The sequence below is a fragment of the Cygnus atratus genome, chromosome 1, assembly GCF_013377495.2.
Source record: "Cygnus atratus isolate AKBS03 ecotype Queensland, Australia chromosome 1, CAtr_DNAZoo_HiC_assembly, whole genome shotgun sequence".
Taxonomy (NCBI): domain Eukaryota; kingdom Metazoa; phylum Chordata; class Aves; order Anseriformes; family Anatidae; genus Cygnus; species Cygnus atratus.
The window spans coordinates 165,282,455-165,296,514 of record NC_066362.1 but is presented as its reverse complement, the minus strand read 5'-3'; the positions used below and the strand labels follow the sequence as shown (position 1 = coordinate 165,296,514).

At 41.5% G+C, this 14,060-nt stretch overlaps 1 protein-coding gene across 12 annotated transcripts in view; it reads right to left on the bottom strand.

The window, feature by feature from the left end:
• Positions 1–14,060, bottom strand: part of KLF12 (KLF transcription factor 12) — a 249,681-nt gene that overhangs the window by 186,823 nt on the left and 48,798 nt on the right. The gene's annotated exons all lie outside the window — the stretch shown is intronic.

The following is a 14,060-nucleotide window of genomic DNA, read 5'->3' as shown; positions in this document are numbered from 1 at the left end:
CATTAATAGTAACCACATACTTGCCTTTTTTTCCCTACATTTTTGGTTCTTGCAGGGAAATTCATAATCTCCATAAACCAGATATTCTGCAGAAGCTTAAATAATATATACTACGTACATATATATAAAAAACAGCTACAGATTTTCAACTGTTCTTTACATCAGAACCAATAAGGGACAGGAGAGGCTAAAATTCAGCACAGCACTGTACTCCATCAGCATACCCTAAAATCTACCTACCTCGCACTTCGAGTGCCTACATTTCTTTCCTTGGATCTAGCCCCGAAGATCTTCATAAACTAGATTCTGTACCACTGTAACTTCAGCTAGGCAAAATACTTTGCCACCAAGTTTTCTGCAGAAAAGTTAAACAACTTTAAACTGCAACGTGTGTCAATGTCCCACCAGCCGTCACCACAAGCCGCAAGATGAGCCAGATAATACAGCTTCAAATGCATTCAGTTTAGGATAAATGTAACCGGTGCATATTTTATTGACCTCACAGGATGAGAACACTTTCTATACATTTTGTCACTAACTACCTAACTGTGATCGCAAAGTTTATTTTGTTCTCAGCTCAAGTTTTTGCTAGTCTTTGATAGTAATTTCTTTTGAAAAGAGGCAAGCGGAGTTACTTCCTCTAAGACCACCACCACCCCCAGCATCTTACTCTGACATGGAGCCATGACAAAAATATCTTAAGCTGCCCAAAATACTTATGAAAATTAACTTAAAGCTTGAACTTCTGGTTTTCGCTGGTATTTTAATAAAAGTAAAGAGAAGCAGGAGGCAGCAAGTGGGATGCTTGTTGCTAGGTGATACCTAGGCTCTCCTGAACTCCTACAGACTGAAGTATTTATCCAGACTCCCACAACGAATGACATCCAGCGCAGAGAAAGAAGAGACACATGCGCTGACTGAAATACATCCTGATTCAAGGAAAGAAGCAGCCGCTCTGCCACCAACTCGGTCCCTGGGGTACAGCAAGACAAGGATGCTTCAGGAGGCTAGGGGGAGGCTGACGCAGCTCCTCCTCAGCATCCACCTGACTTAAGCTGGAGCCTCACAGGGCCCATGGGGAGGCATCTCCAAAATCAGCCTTTCCTTTTACAACAAACCAGACCTATCTTGGCACCACAAGGGGCTTGGCAGCATGAGAAACTGCCCTCTTCACCCATCTGACTGTGAAGCTGTTGTTGTTTGTTAAATCGCAGTATTGCGGCAACAGGTTTGCACTGCAGTGGGCCAGATGTGGTTGAATGATTCATGAAGGGAACGTACAACCTTTGCGAGAAGCCTGCATGCCACGCGTCTCCTCCTCCTCCCTTTGAAAGGTTTATTCAGTGACTAAACTTTCAAGCAGTGCTTACACAGTCTTTCAGCAGAGAATTAGAGGAATAAACATTATTCTTTACAGGGTCTTATATTTGACATTAATGAATTATTTAGAATTACACAGCTTCAAGGATAAGTCCCAGACCTTCTGGGATGAACAGACGAATTTCATTCTCCCTACAACTCAAGGACACAGCTTGACAAAAATCATATGTAGAAATCCAGTAGATTTCTGGTGATGCAATTTTAGAGAATTGTTACTCTGAGAAAGACGATGTCTTTCAGTAATGAAAAAACCTGCGACTGTATGAATGTACACAAAGAATTCTGGCATGGCAAATGAAATTAGAAAGTTGCAAAGGTAAAAAAGATTTAGCAGTTAAAATCTGTAAAACTAGTGGAGCCCTCAAATGCCTGGATTTAGGTAATATTTACTAGTCAACCCAGAAGAGGGCTGTAAACTGGAGGGAGCAGAGAAAAATGGAGCAAAATAATGCAACTCCCTTGAATTTTTATTCTAGAAGCATTGGTTACCCTCAACACTTTCAGCTGATGGAATGGGTAGCTTTGAAATCTTGATATTCCCTTCACAGCTCTAGCTTAAGTAGAGTGACATTGGTTTTTGTTAGATCTAAATAAAGTTTTGATAAACACAGTCACACATCACTTCAGACAGCTTTGCTGACATAAGGAAATGTTTGTGTTACACGGTATACGCACTCAGCACAAGGTCTCTTAGATCACCATCTACCCTCGCACACAGTTCAAACTCCACATTAGAGTTAAAATTCTGTTTACCAGCCCGCACACACAAAGTAAAAGGACTTAGTAGGCCTCCTCTTATTACAAGCATTACTTGCAATTCTTATATATATATATACATGCATATACACACATTTACATGAATATAAATATATAAAACGTGCACACAGCCACAGAATCCTGATGAATTAATAAGTTATTGCTTTGTAAATAGTTGTCTTAAAGAACCTACAGAAAGCATAATTTCTAGTTTATCATCAAAACAAGACAGGAGTTTTTAGTTGAACTCTGAAACGCAACTACACTTCTGAACCCGCACAGAATTGGAACTAGCAAAAGTCATTTTATTCCCTTATTTTCAGACCTTCTTCAGCAGAACTGTACATATTATTCTCAAAATGGTAATGCCTCTCCGAGATTTCTATTCCATAAGAGCTTATGATCATCTGAAAGTAATTGTAAAATGGTAATATTAAAACAATTGTTACTTTAATTTCAGGTTGAAATCATACACATTGTGTTTCTGCATTTTATTTGCACTTCAAATAAAACAAACGTAATTAAGTAAATTAAAAATCAAGTCAGAGTGTGACGTTGAAAAGGAAAGTACCCTCAGGAAACCTGTTCATGCCGCACATAGGATACCAGGAAAATGACTTCCTTACCATTGTGGTGGGGAAAGGGATACAGACAGACAACAGACTCCTAAATGAAGTGCCTGGATTGACTACAGAGATTGCATGGAAAAATATTTAATTGCTTGGACAAGTTTCATATTATTATTTCTTCCTGTTAATAAGGACTAGCATTACCAAATGTTATCACCCACCCCACCTCTTCTGGTTTAATATCTTTCCTGAAACAGGTTTATGCTCAGCCCAGAATCAAGCTGGTTCTTCTTGTGGTAGAGGCAGTAGTACTTACATCCTCTTTTCAAAATTGCAAGATAATCTTCATTTATAGCCTAACCCACTTAAAAATAAAACAGGGTTTTTCCTTATTTCCCAATGAGAGGCTGCTGAATCCCAGAGACCGTTAGAAGAACAAACAATCCTTGTGCTTTACGCAGTTATAAATGAAATAACCAAAGCTTAAGGGTGAGGTCACCAGTTTCCTTAGGACACCCAGCAAAGCAGCGGTTTCTGTGCAGACTGTGCATCTGACATTTCTCGTGGTGACAGCCATCGCCCAACGACCCGAACAAAAGGAGGGTGGCTGAACATGTAAGGCCACTTGCTACAAGTCTAAAGGAACAAGCACAACCTTGCTGCCATCTTGTGCCAAAATCTGCTCTCCAACAACCCAGAGGTAGCGGGCAGCCTGCAATTTGGTGACGGAGCACATGTAGTCAAGATGTAACAAAGTCTGAAAAATATTAATCTTGTGTCAGGATGGCAAATATTACATTTATGTGGCTCAAAGCTTATTAGGAAGTCTTTTCATAATTGCCTTCAGAGGGAACAGCAGGACAATGGAAAAATCATGGTAAGAAGAAAAAACTGAACACTGTGTTAATACATGTAATATATTATATATGTAGCAGCTTACATAAAATCTGGCAAGTCTTTTCCTTTCATGCTGTGCAAGATGTTGTAAAAAAGTTAAAGACCGGCACTAACCATCATCACAGTGCGCATGAAATACCGCATGGCTTTCCCCTAACCACAGTGTCAAGCGCACTCTGCCAACTTTAATAGCAAAACCACTCAGAGAATAAGCAACAACAGAAGAAGCTGTACCAATTAAATTTGTTTTTAAAAAGGGAACAAAATCATTCCCACGAGCAACGGAGGTCGCTACACAAGTTCTGATACACACCAAAGAAGCCCAACCACCCTCATTTCCAGGTTCAGAGTTATGCTTTCAAGAAAAAAGGAAGTCCGCAGCTTATAGATGGGTAGCTGTGCTTAGCTCCTACTCCTGCCTTCACTCCACCCCCAACAAAATTCATCGTTGCTTCTGTTACAATTTGGGCCCTTTTCTTTGTTTTCAGTTAGAAACGTACCAACAAGATGTTTTTTTCATGAAAAGAGCATGATAGTTACACCCATGAAGGTGTAGGTCCGTACTGAGACTCTAAACCTGGTACAGTGTGTGATAGCGATGCCATTAATCAATTTAACGAATCTGTTTGTCTGGCATGATACAGAAGTGGCTGATGAGTGTCTATTTTAATAGGAATGTACGCTCTCTAAAATTGATCAATTGACCAGTAGTGTTTTCATTAATCATTTTTAATGTCTTTTCTCCTAGCATGGCCTTTCTTGAAAGTGCAGACTAGCATTATTACTAATAATTATGCCTCAGGATATGGTAGGCAAAAAGCTCAGAAAAGGGAGAAATCCACATCCGAGTATACAATGTTCTTCTCCGGCATTAACCAGCTTGAAACAGCTCCACTAGCAGATTCAGCAGTTACACATCTTTTAATAATAATTTGAATTCCAGGGTAAGTCACTGAACCACACTCGTCCTCTTGATGTCTTTGGGTTGAGGGAGAAGAGTAAAATTGATCCCAACACGATTCCTTGAGAATTTCCACTAGAAAATCTCTATCCCAACAGTTCAACCTTTGTAATGCACTGCAGAGCTCAGTGCAAGCTATGATTAACCTCACGAAGAGGTGAATCTGTTCCAAGACTGGACCTACATGTTACATACCAGACCATACATTTCATTGGCCCTTATTTTCTCCTCTTATTCTAACAGCTTGCATATTTTTGTCAGGAGACACAGCTGCTCTGTTTATTTTTCTGTCTCTTTTTAAATAGAAACGTATTTGTTCTTCTACAAAATAGTTCCACCATCAAAAAGACAGAAATTCTGGGGAGTTGGGCAGACTCTGGGGAGTAATTCAACGAAATTCATCCAGTACTACAGGGAGAAGCAGTGCTGCACATCTGACTACATATTTAAGTGAAAAAACCACAAGTGGCCTGACTTCCAAAGGTAATTTCTACTTTCCAGGCTCCTGCTGAGATCACTAAAGGAGTCTGCAGGACTTACCATCTGCATGCTAAGAGTCACTTCATTCTGCAGACCAACACGTACCAACCACCCCCTTATCTGTGGCTCAACAATTGCACATGTTCACAGCTGAGAAACTATAGCCTGACGATTAACCTTAGTGAATAAAGTTCCTGCCAGTTGGTGGGGTCATCTCACCTGCCTACAAGCATCTACACCTGCACTCACTGCCCTTCATGCCTCCAGAGCTACAGGAAAGAAATAAGTGGTGCTAGGGCCTAAGCCACTGTTCTGTAACACTGCACTCATTCCTGCAATCACTCCTAACTGCAAAGTGTTTTAAATAAAATGGTACCTGGTTGTCTGCAGAGCGTTAGGTAGTGAAAACTTTGGTCATTTAAAGAAGCCTTGGGTTCCTTTAGTCTCCTGATCAAAAGCTCTGATTTTTAACACTTTAAGACTTATTTTCAGCGGAGCCAGGCAGACTAGGAAAGGCACGTCATTTTTAAAAGAGCCTGCAAAAAAAAGGAAATTAAAAAAAAAAAAAAAAATCAAGCCTGAGATGGTTAACTGCTACTGTCATGCAGGAATCAGCAACACCGCCCATGCTAAACTTCCTGCATATCAAGCTGATACATAAAAGTTAACAGAAGTACACTACTCATCAATTACATGAACAAAACCGTAAAAAAAAAATTACAAAATCAGAAACTAGCAGTGTAAGCACGTTGTATTGTTTGGTTTATTAAACTAGTCTGGCAAGTGCTCCGAAGAAACAATCCTGTATTGCATAGAGGAGAATACAGTTTTAAAAACCAAGGGTTTTCATCCTGTACTTAGTGGAGCTGGGTCAGACTGACTGTACCTGTACCCTTGGTCACCCGAGTGAATCAATCCCAATTTACACTCCCGTCATTCTCATTACAAGCTAGCGAGTGTGCTCACCGCACCGTATTATCTTACAGGACAGAGGGTGCAATTAATAACAACTTAGTATCACCAGTATCATTTAATAATAATACAAGACAAAAATACTAGAGGAGGTCACCACTGATTTTTTTATTTTTACTTTTTCAGTATTCTGGGTGTAACAGAAAACATCACAGACATGACATTATGGACGCTGTTCCACTTGAAACGTGTCTCTGTAAGTGTCATAGACTTCTGTCAAAGTCATCTGAAACAATTTCTGGTCAACCACCGCAATCTGTAACCAGTACAAACCATCCTTACAAAGAAGAAACATGAATGACTAAGATCTACATTTGCCAGTTCTCTGAGGCTCAAGATCAGTAATTCCCCGACAATCAAAGCTTTTGTTTTTATATCAGATCCCTTTGATTACTTTTTGATTTGCAGGGAACCCCTGACACAGTACATTACTTAAACTGCTTAACAAAGTGGTTGAACTAACTGGCAGCAGCAGCAATGTGCTAGCTGACGATACACACCTGGGGCTAAACCCATTCTTGGTTAAATTCCAGGACTACACCTACCTTATGTCTTAAAATTATGAAATTATTTAAAATATATTACCTATTGAAAAATATTTTGTAATTTAATTAAGTAAGAGAAAGTAACTACGGCTCTTGCAGTTAGAACTACACTGATTTCAAGTTGTTACTCCTTGCCTACAGTGTCACAGAGCTGGATCACCCAGCCTTTTCTCTTCACTACTCCCTTCATTATGCCAGTTCTTTGTCCGGCATTACTCACTGCAGAAACGCTGTGGCTGTCCAGACCTCAAGCCTCAAGTTTCCCCCCCCCATCACTCTCAGATTCAGGGTCCCCATGGCCACCCTCGAGACTCCACCACCATCAGACACTGCTCCCACTTGACACACTGACCCGGGAAGCAAAATCCTCTCAGTCTCAGCTGCTGGGTTTCCCTTTCCACCCTGCCGCTGCCAGGGTGGGCTTCTGGCACCTGAGGCACCCGGGGCACCAGGGACACCTGAGGCATCAGGGACAGGAGGAACTTCTTCACTCAATGGGTGATGAGGCACTGGAACAGGTTGCCCAGAGAAGCTGTGGATGCCCCATCCCTGGAGGTGTTCAAGACCAGGTTAGATGAGGCCCTGGGCGACCTGATATAGTGGGTGGCATCCCTGCCTATGGCAGGGGGTTGGAACTAGATGGTCTTTGAGGTCCCTTCCAACCCAAACCATTCTGTGATTCTGTCATTTTACAATTTTATGACACCTGAGGTACCCAGGGCACCTGGGACACCTGAGGCCTAGGCTCCACAGCACCATCCCCTGAATGCGGCCGGGTGCCGTTGCCGACAAGTGGCACCCCCAGCCCCAAATTTCGGGGCTCCAGGCCTGGTAACTAGACTACCCTGAGATCACTCCAGGGATAGAAGAGTCTTCCAACACACTGCACCACCATCAGTGGTTTCAAAATAATGTAAAATTATAATCTGAAGGTAGTCAGTGAAGAGTTCATGAACCCAACACCCCTCTGTGACTTGTCCCACCTACTCTCATTGCTTGTCTGACCACAGCTCTCTGGTTATCCTCTTCCCTGAATTTCTGTCATTTGTGGACTGCTTATTCACTGGTGTTATTCCATCAACAAGCTACTCAGTTTCACTGAGACTGGTATTAGCAGTACAGGTGGCTGTTGCTAGGTATTCCTGTAATATCAAAACAGAACCTGTCCCACACAATGTGCTACTGAAAAGGTGTTGTTACCAAAAGACTAAGTAATTGTAAAGGCATCAATACAAGAGCAAACTTCAGTGGCTAACACCACGTACAATCAAAGTACTGACAGCAATCCAGAGGCAAACAACAAATACAGCTGTATGTTGCAATATTAAGACATTCTGAAAACGTAGTTTTATTAAAAGCAGAAGTAGAGGCATTACTCTTTATAATAAACATAAGGAATATTGAAAATAACTAACACTTCCACAAGTGGCAAATGTCATCGTTCCAATGATAGCCCCTACAGAGTTGCAACCTGTTATCACAATTAAGATTCTGTTAAAATGCCCATTAAAATTATCTATTTTTAATTAATTGAAATTCAGTCTAATATGAAACAGGTCTTATAAACCCAGCAAGTTATAACAACGAATTACTGATTAGAAAACAAAACAAATGTTTGTCTCTTGAGGGGGAAGGAGGAAATCAAGCCTGTTTTAATATACACAGGAGAAAGTAATATATCAATAAAAAAATAATAAATTTTACTTACATAAACCACATTCTGCAGATAATAAAAAGCAAACCACTGAAAATAAAACCCCCAGCAGTGCACATTTACAGTTAAAAAATAAAAGATCAGTGTTATGGCTCTTAAGTTCACACTGGAAAGAAAGCAGAAGTTCAAACACCTTGGTACGGCGTGAGGCTATTTTTTCTACATCCCTCAAGAGTTAGCTGCAAAAAGAGTTTGCGTGTGGATGTATGCACAAACCCCCGAAGAGAAGGCGTACCAAAGGGCCAAAATGCAAAGTGTTCCCACCAGAGCTGTATTCGGCACAAGCCCATGATCACCTTTCTGCAGCCTACTGGGACTTGGTACCCAGCTCGGGGCTTGCAGCTGGGGAGGGCAAACAGGGGAAGGTTTCTTGCATTTAAGGTCACTTTCACCAGCTGAATCATTTCTATGCTTTGTCCCAAGGATGCATTACTATCAGATTCTATTGCATTTTCAGCCTCGTTTTCTAATCTAGCACACAGAGGAAGCCCACTTTTCCCTTATCAGCTGACCAAGTGACAATAACACAAGGTGGGCCCAGTGATTCACCTGCCCGCCTGCTTTCATCTTGCACTGGTCCCAGTGGGCACACTAAACGGCAAGTGTCAGGCAGGAAGGAAATCTTGACAGTTCCCTAATCTTTAGGGTATCAAATATGGTAAGTCATCCTCTCGTATGGAAGATCTCCTGGGCCCAGGCCAGCGGTTTAAAGGGCTTTGACACGTTGAGAAGGATTACAACAACCAGAGCCATTTCATAATGAAAAAGCAGCGAGGTCTGGCTTCCTAACAACTAAATACACTAAAAATCCACAAGCTTAACTGGAAACATATTAACCTGCAGTATATACGCAAATAGAAAATACTGTCTTTTTCAACACACACTCAAGGACATAATTTCTTATTTTTTCTGTATTCTTCTTATCAGGGTTTGAAAAAATCCCATGAAGAAGCATCCCATTGACTGGGTTGTGAAGAAGTGTATTACACAAATGCAGAAGCACTCTATTAATATCCTCAGATGACGTTCACAAACATTGGGCTACTACTCTGCTAATGCCTTCAAAATGAACAAACTTCTCAAAGGATGTACCAGGCAAGTAGAAACTTCACAGAAGCAGCTCTTCAGAAGCCCCCTGAAGACCAGCACACTAATGATGACAACAACAGTGCCAGGTTTGTCGTCCCCTTCCCCCTCCTCCCCTCCCACCCCCAAAACTGGACCAAAACAAAATATTTCCATAAGAGTGAGTGGCATTAACACTGAATTAAACTAATACCAAGCTAAGTTTCAAGCAGATGATAAACACGGTCTTGAGCTTAAGATAAGAATACCCTGGAGGCGAGACGCAGCAGACTGAGGAGTCTATAGCTCTAGTTCACAGAGCTATTCCCGAACTGGAAGAATTTAGCAGAAGGGGGGTGATGTAGCCAGTCCTCCTCCTCCACTCCTGTTAAGTATGTGTCAAAGCACGATCTTTATCACCTGGCACCCCTCTGATTTCAAAGCTTCATTTTCTCTGTTGCCACCTAAAGAGCCATCAAGAGAGAAATCACAGAAATTCTAAAAACTTGTCTGGAACAAACCTCAAGAGACCAGCTAGTCTATTCCTGTCAATTCACACCACTGTGATTACCTCAAAATCATTATAGCCTCATTACATCCATTATATAAAAGCTTCAAGAACAGAATCACTGGACCTGTGAAAAGAACTACTTGTAGCATCAAGATTCATGCTGACTCAGACGAAAGACAAAACATCTGCTTTAACTTACAGCCATGACCAGAAACAGAGCAAAAATAGTCTGTGTATGTGGGCTGGGAGTTTGTCAAGAGCTCTGATATTTACTCCAATATTTCCCATAGACATCTATCTATAATGTAAACATTTTTTGGATGAAAATTAGGGTTCAACTCCACACGTTATTAATTCCAATAAATTATATGTCTTTTAGGGATGTTTTGCAGATTATATCCCACAGATGATGTCTGCAAAGTGTTTTAAAGACAAAAAGCAACATGTATTATTACTGCAAAATTTTGGCTGTCAGGAAGAGGGAACTAAGGAAAATACATTTTCATTCTTCTATACCATATTAAACAATACACTAGTATTTCAAATGCATATATATATATACATACACACACGCAATCAGTCCTCCAATTTCTCAAAACTGATTTTGAATTCAAGCTTTATGACATACAAAAAACAACGACACAAGTGGCAAAAGATGGTTCCTTTATGCAGACATCCGTGTTCCCCTGGCTAAATCTATTTTCTGAAAGAGGCAAGTCTGCTGCTAATCCTGGGAAGATGAAGTTTCTGTGTACTGTTTGAACTCTGTAATACTGGCACATCTAGGTCATTACAAAGGTCCTTGGAGCTGATGATCTAATTGGTTGTGATCCCTAGTGAATACAAAAGTCAGCATTTGGTCCATGCTTTGCCTTTTTTTTTTTTTTTTTTTTTTTTTTTAAGTTTCAATGCATCTCAACTCAAGATATGTAAAGTGTAAATCTGCAGCATCCAACAGGTTTCATGTTAGGAAAGAACAGTAGCGAATACACTTAAAATAACATTGTTCTCACTATTAAAATAAGTCTTTTTAGTACAGCAAAAGGACACATGGCAATGTAGACAGCCTCAAAGTAAGCACACACAAAAGCTGTCATTACTAGATACAGATACTTTCAAATGCCTCTGATCTCTTGGGATTTGGTTACATCGGGCAAGTTACACCCAGAGAACAACCAAAAACAATACTAGTGGTTGTTTTTTTTGGTGGTGGTGGTGGGGTTTTGTTGTGTTTTTTTTTTTTTTTTTGCTATTGTATCACAAAGATTTACAAACTATTCTTTTTAATATCAGAATTTCATCATGAAGTGTTAAAATAGTTTTAGCTATAAGGTTCCCTAACAGTTAGCTGTACTCCAACAAGTGGCTGTCAGAATGCTTCATCCCTGTACTGTGCCATGGGGATGTACCGTCTGAAAAAGATGTTAATAAAACCACTAGATATTATCTAACTTTAATTATCTTCCCTTAAACGTTATAGTCACATAAGAAAACAATGCTTTTAAAAGTGGTAAGAATTATCAGTACACACTTGTGAAAGACTAGCAGGAACCGAAAGGGAATAGCAAGAAGGGAGCAAGAATAAAATAAGTCAAATACTACTGAAAATTAGAGAAGGGCAATGTTTAATGCAACTCACTCTACTCCATTTATATTTCCTGTGCAATTCAGAAATGAAAACAGAGGAGTATTAACTTTCTGCTTACTACCACCATGGAAGACATCATCAAGCCCTAGAGTGTAAAGCTAGGATTATATACAGTATCTCTTTAAAAAGACCAAATGACTCTGCAAAATACAACAAATGGAAAACTATATTTAAATGTGTTTTGCTCTGTTCATGCTTCTATGTAAGTCTAGTATTTTTAAATGAGATTCTTTTCACAGAATCAGCAGATGAGTCCAGCAACTGACCGCTATTTTGTGACTCTCCACTCCTACTTTAAAATAGGTGTATTTATGAATTTTTGCTTGCAAAACTCTCACACTCCAGTGCCCCAGCTTTGCCATTTTTAGCGATTCCCTCCCATGAGAACAAGCTCAAGAGTCAGGTTTTCTTTCACACACAGACAGGAAGCCCCATCACCAAAGTAACAAACAGCGCACTGGGGAGAGATGCAAGGAAGCAGCGTGACAACGACAGAAATTTTCATATTTATATTTAAAAAGAAGAAAAAAAACAGAAAAACAGAAGAGCAAGGTCTTGAAGAGAAAGGATTAAAATAGCTATCTAAAGAGAAGAAGGAGATAATGGGAAACAAGGAGAAGTATTACGGTGGAAAAAGAAGGACAGGACAAAGCATTAGCAAAAGGAAGCAAAATACTATGACCTTCAAAAGCAAGGACTGCCTCCTGCAACTATCACACGTGCAGGTTTTCTGTATGTGAAACACAGGGCAGGAAGGTCTGCAGGGAGCTATGAAAATATGAGCTGAACAAGAACCTCGCAGATGGTTGACAGAAGTGGAGTGATTGAAATAAAACCCTTAAGACCGAGAGAACCAGAGGATGAAATCATTCTTCTTGACTATACCTAAAAAAATCTGGAAGATTTATGAGAGAGAAATGTTACTACTATGAAACCCATGTGATTCACTGTGTCCACCAGATAAATTGTCCTTCACCTCCAACTATTGGACTACAACGTAAGTGGAAACTTGGCTGGACCACTGGACTCCAAATGTAATCATCAGCTACTTAAAGTCCTGCTAGTTATCGATTTCTAGGCGCTAATACTGTGGAACAGCTTCATAAACGACCTGCATGATGGGACAAAGCAGCCACTCTGCACGTTTGTGAATAACAAAATTTGGGGTAGCAGCTGGTATGCTCAAAGGGCAGCGCCACCATTGAGAGAGATCTCAGCAATTTGGAGAAATGATTTGGCAGGAACATTGTGAAATTCAGCAGAAGCAAACGGCAGGTCCTGCATCTGAGAAGGAACAACCCCATGCACCAGAACATGCTAGAGGCTGACCAGCAGCTTGGCAGAGGAGAAGAGGGTCCTGGTGGACAACAAGTTGACCACGGTCCAGCAATGTGTCCTCACTGCAAAGGAGGCCAGCAGCCTCCAGGGCTGCATTTGGAAAAGCATCACCAGCAGGCTGGGTGAGGTGATCCCTCCCCTCTGCTCAGCCCTGGTGAGACACATCTGGAGCACTGGGCCCAGTCAAAGGCAGACACGAACACACTGGAACAAGCCCAGGGGAGACCACCAAGCAGGCCAGGGGCTGAAGCATGTGGACAGGCTGTGAGAGCTGTGCAGAGGAAAAGGATCTAGGGGTGCTGGTTGATGCTCACCTGAACATGAGCCAGCAGTGTGCCCAGGTGGCCAAGAAGGCCAACGGCATCCTGGCTTGTATCAGGAATAGCACAGCCAGCAGGACCAGGAAGGTGATTGTCCCCCTGTACTCTGCTCTGGTGAGGCCACATCTCAAGTACTGTGTTCAGTTTCGGGCCCCTCAGTACAAGAAGGACATCGAGGCCCTGGAGCATGTCCAGAGAAGGGCTACGAAGCTGGTGAAGGGCCTGGAACACAAGTCCTATGGGGAGCGGCTGAGGGAACTGGGATTGTTTAGTCTGGAGAAGAGAAGGCTCACGGAAGACCTTACTGCTCTCTGCAACTACCTGAAAGGAAGGTGTGGGGAGCTGGGGGTTGGCCTCTTCTCACAGGTAACTAGTGATAGGACTAGGGGGAATGACCTCAAGTTGCACCGGGGGAGGTTTAGTTTGGAAATGAGGAGACATTTATTCTCAGAAAGAGCAGTCAGGCATTGGAACAGGTTGACCGGGGATGTAGTGGCATCACTGTCCTTGGGGGTGTTCAAGGAAAGGTTGGACCTGGTGCTTAGGGACATGGTGCTTAGGGACATGGTTTAGTGGGTGACATTGGCAGTAGGGGTATGGTTGGACCAGATGATCTTGGAGGTCTTTTCCAACCTTAATGATTCTGTAATTCTATGATTCTACGATCTGGGGCTGTTCTACCTGGAGAAGAGAAGGCATGGGGGCAGATGTTACCGCTGTCTACAGCTACCTAACAGGGTACAAAAACATCAGAGCCAGACACGCAGGAATGTGGCAGGAAGCTAAGGACAGGAGATGTAACAAGCAAAATTCTGGTTAGGTACAAAAAAAAAAAGGGGGGGGTTATGTTAAGGGTGGTCAAATGCCACAACTGAGTGCCGAGAAAGGTAATAAAATCTCCATC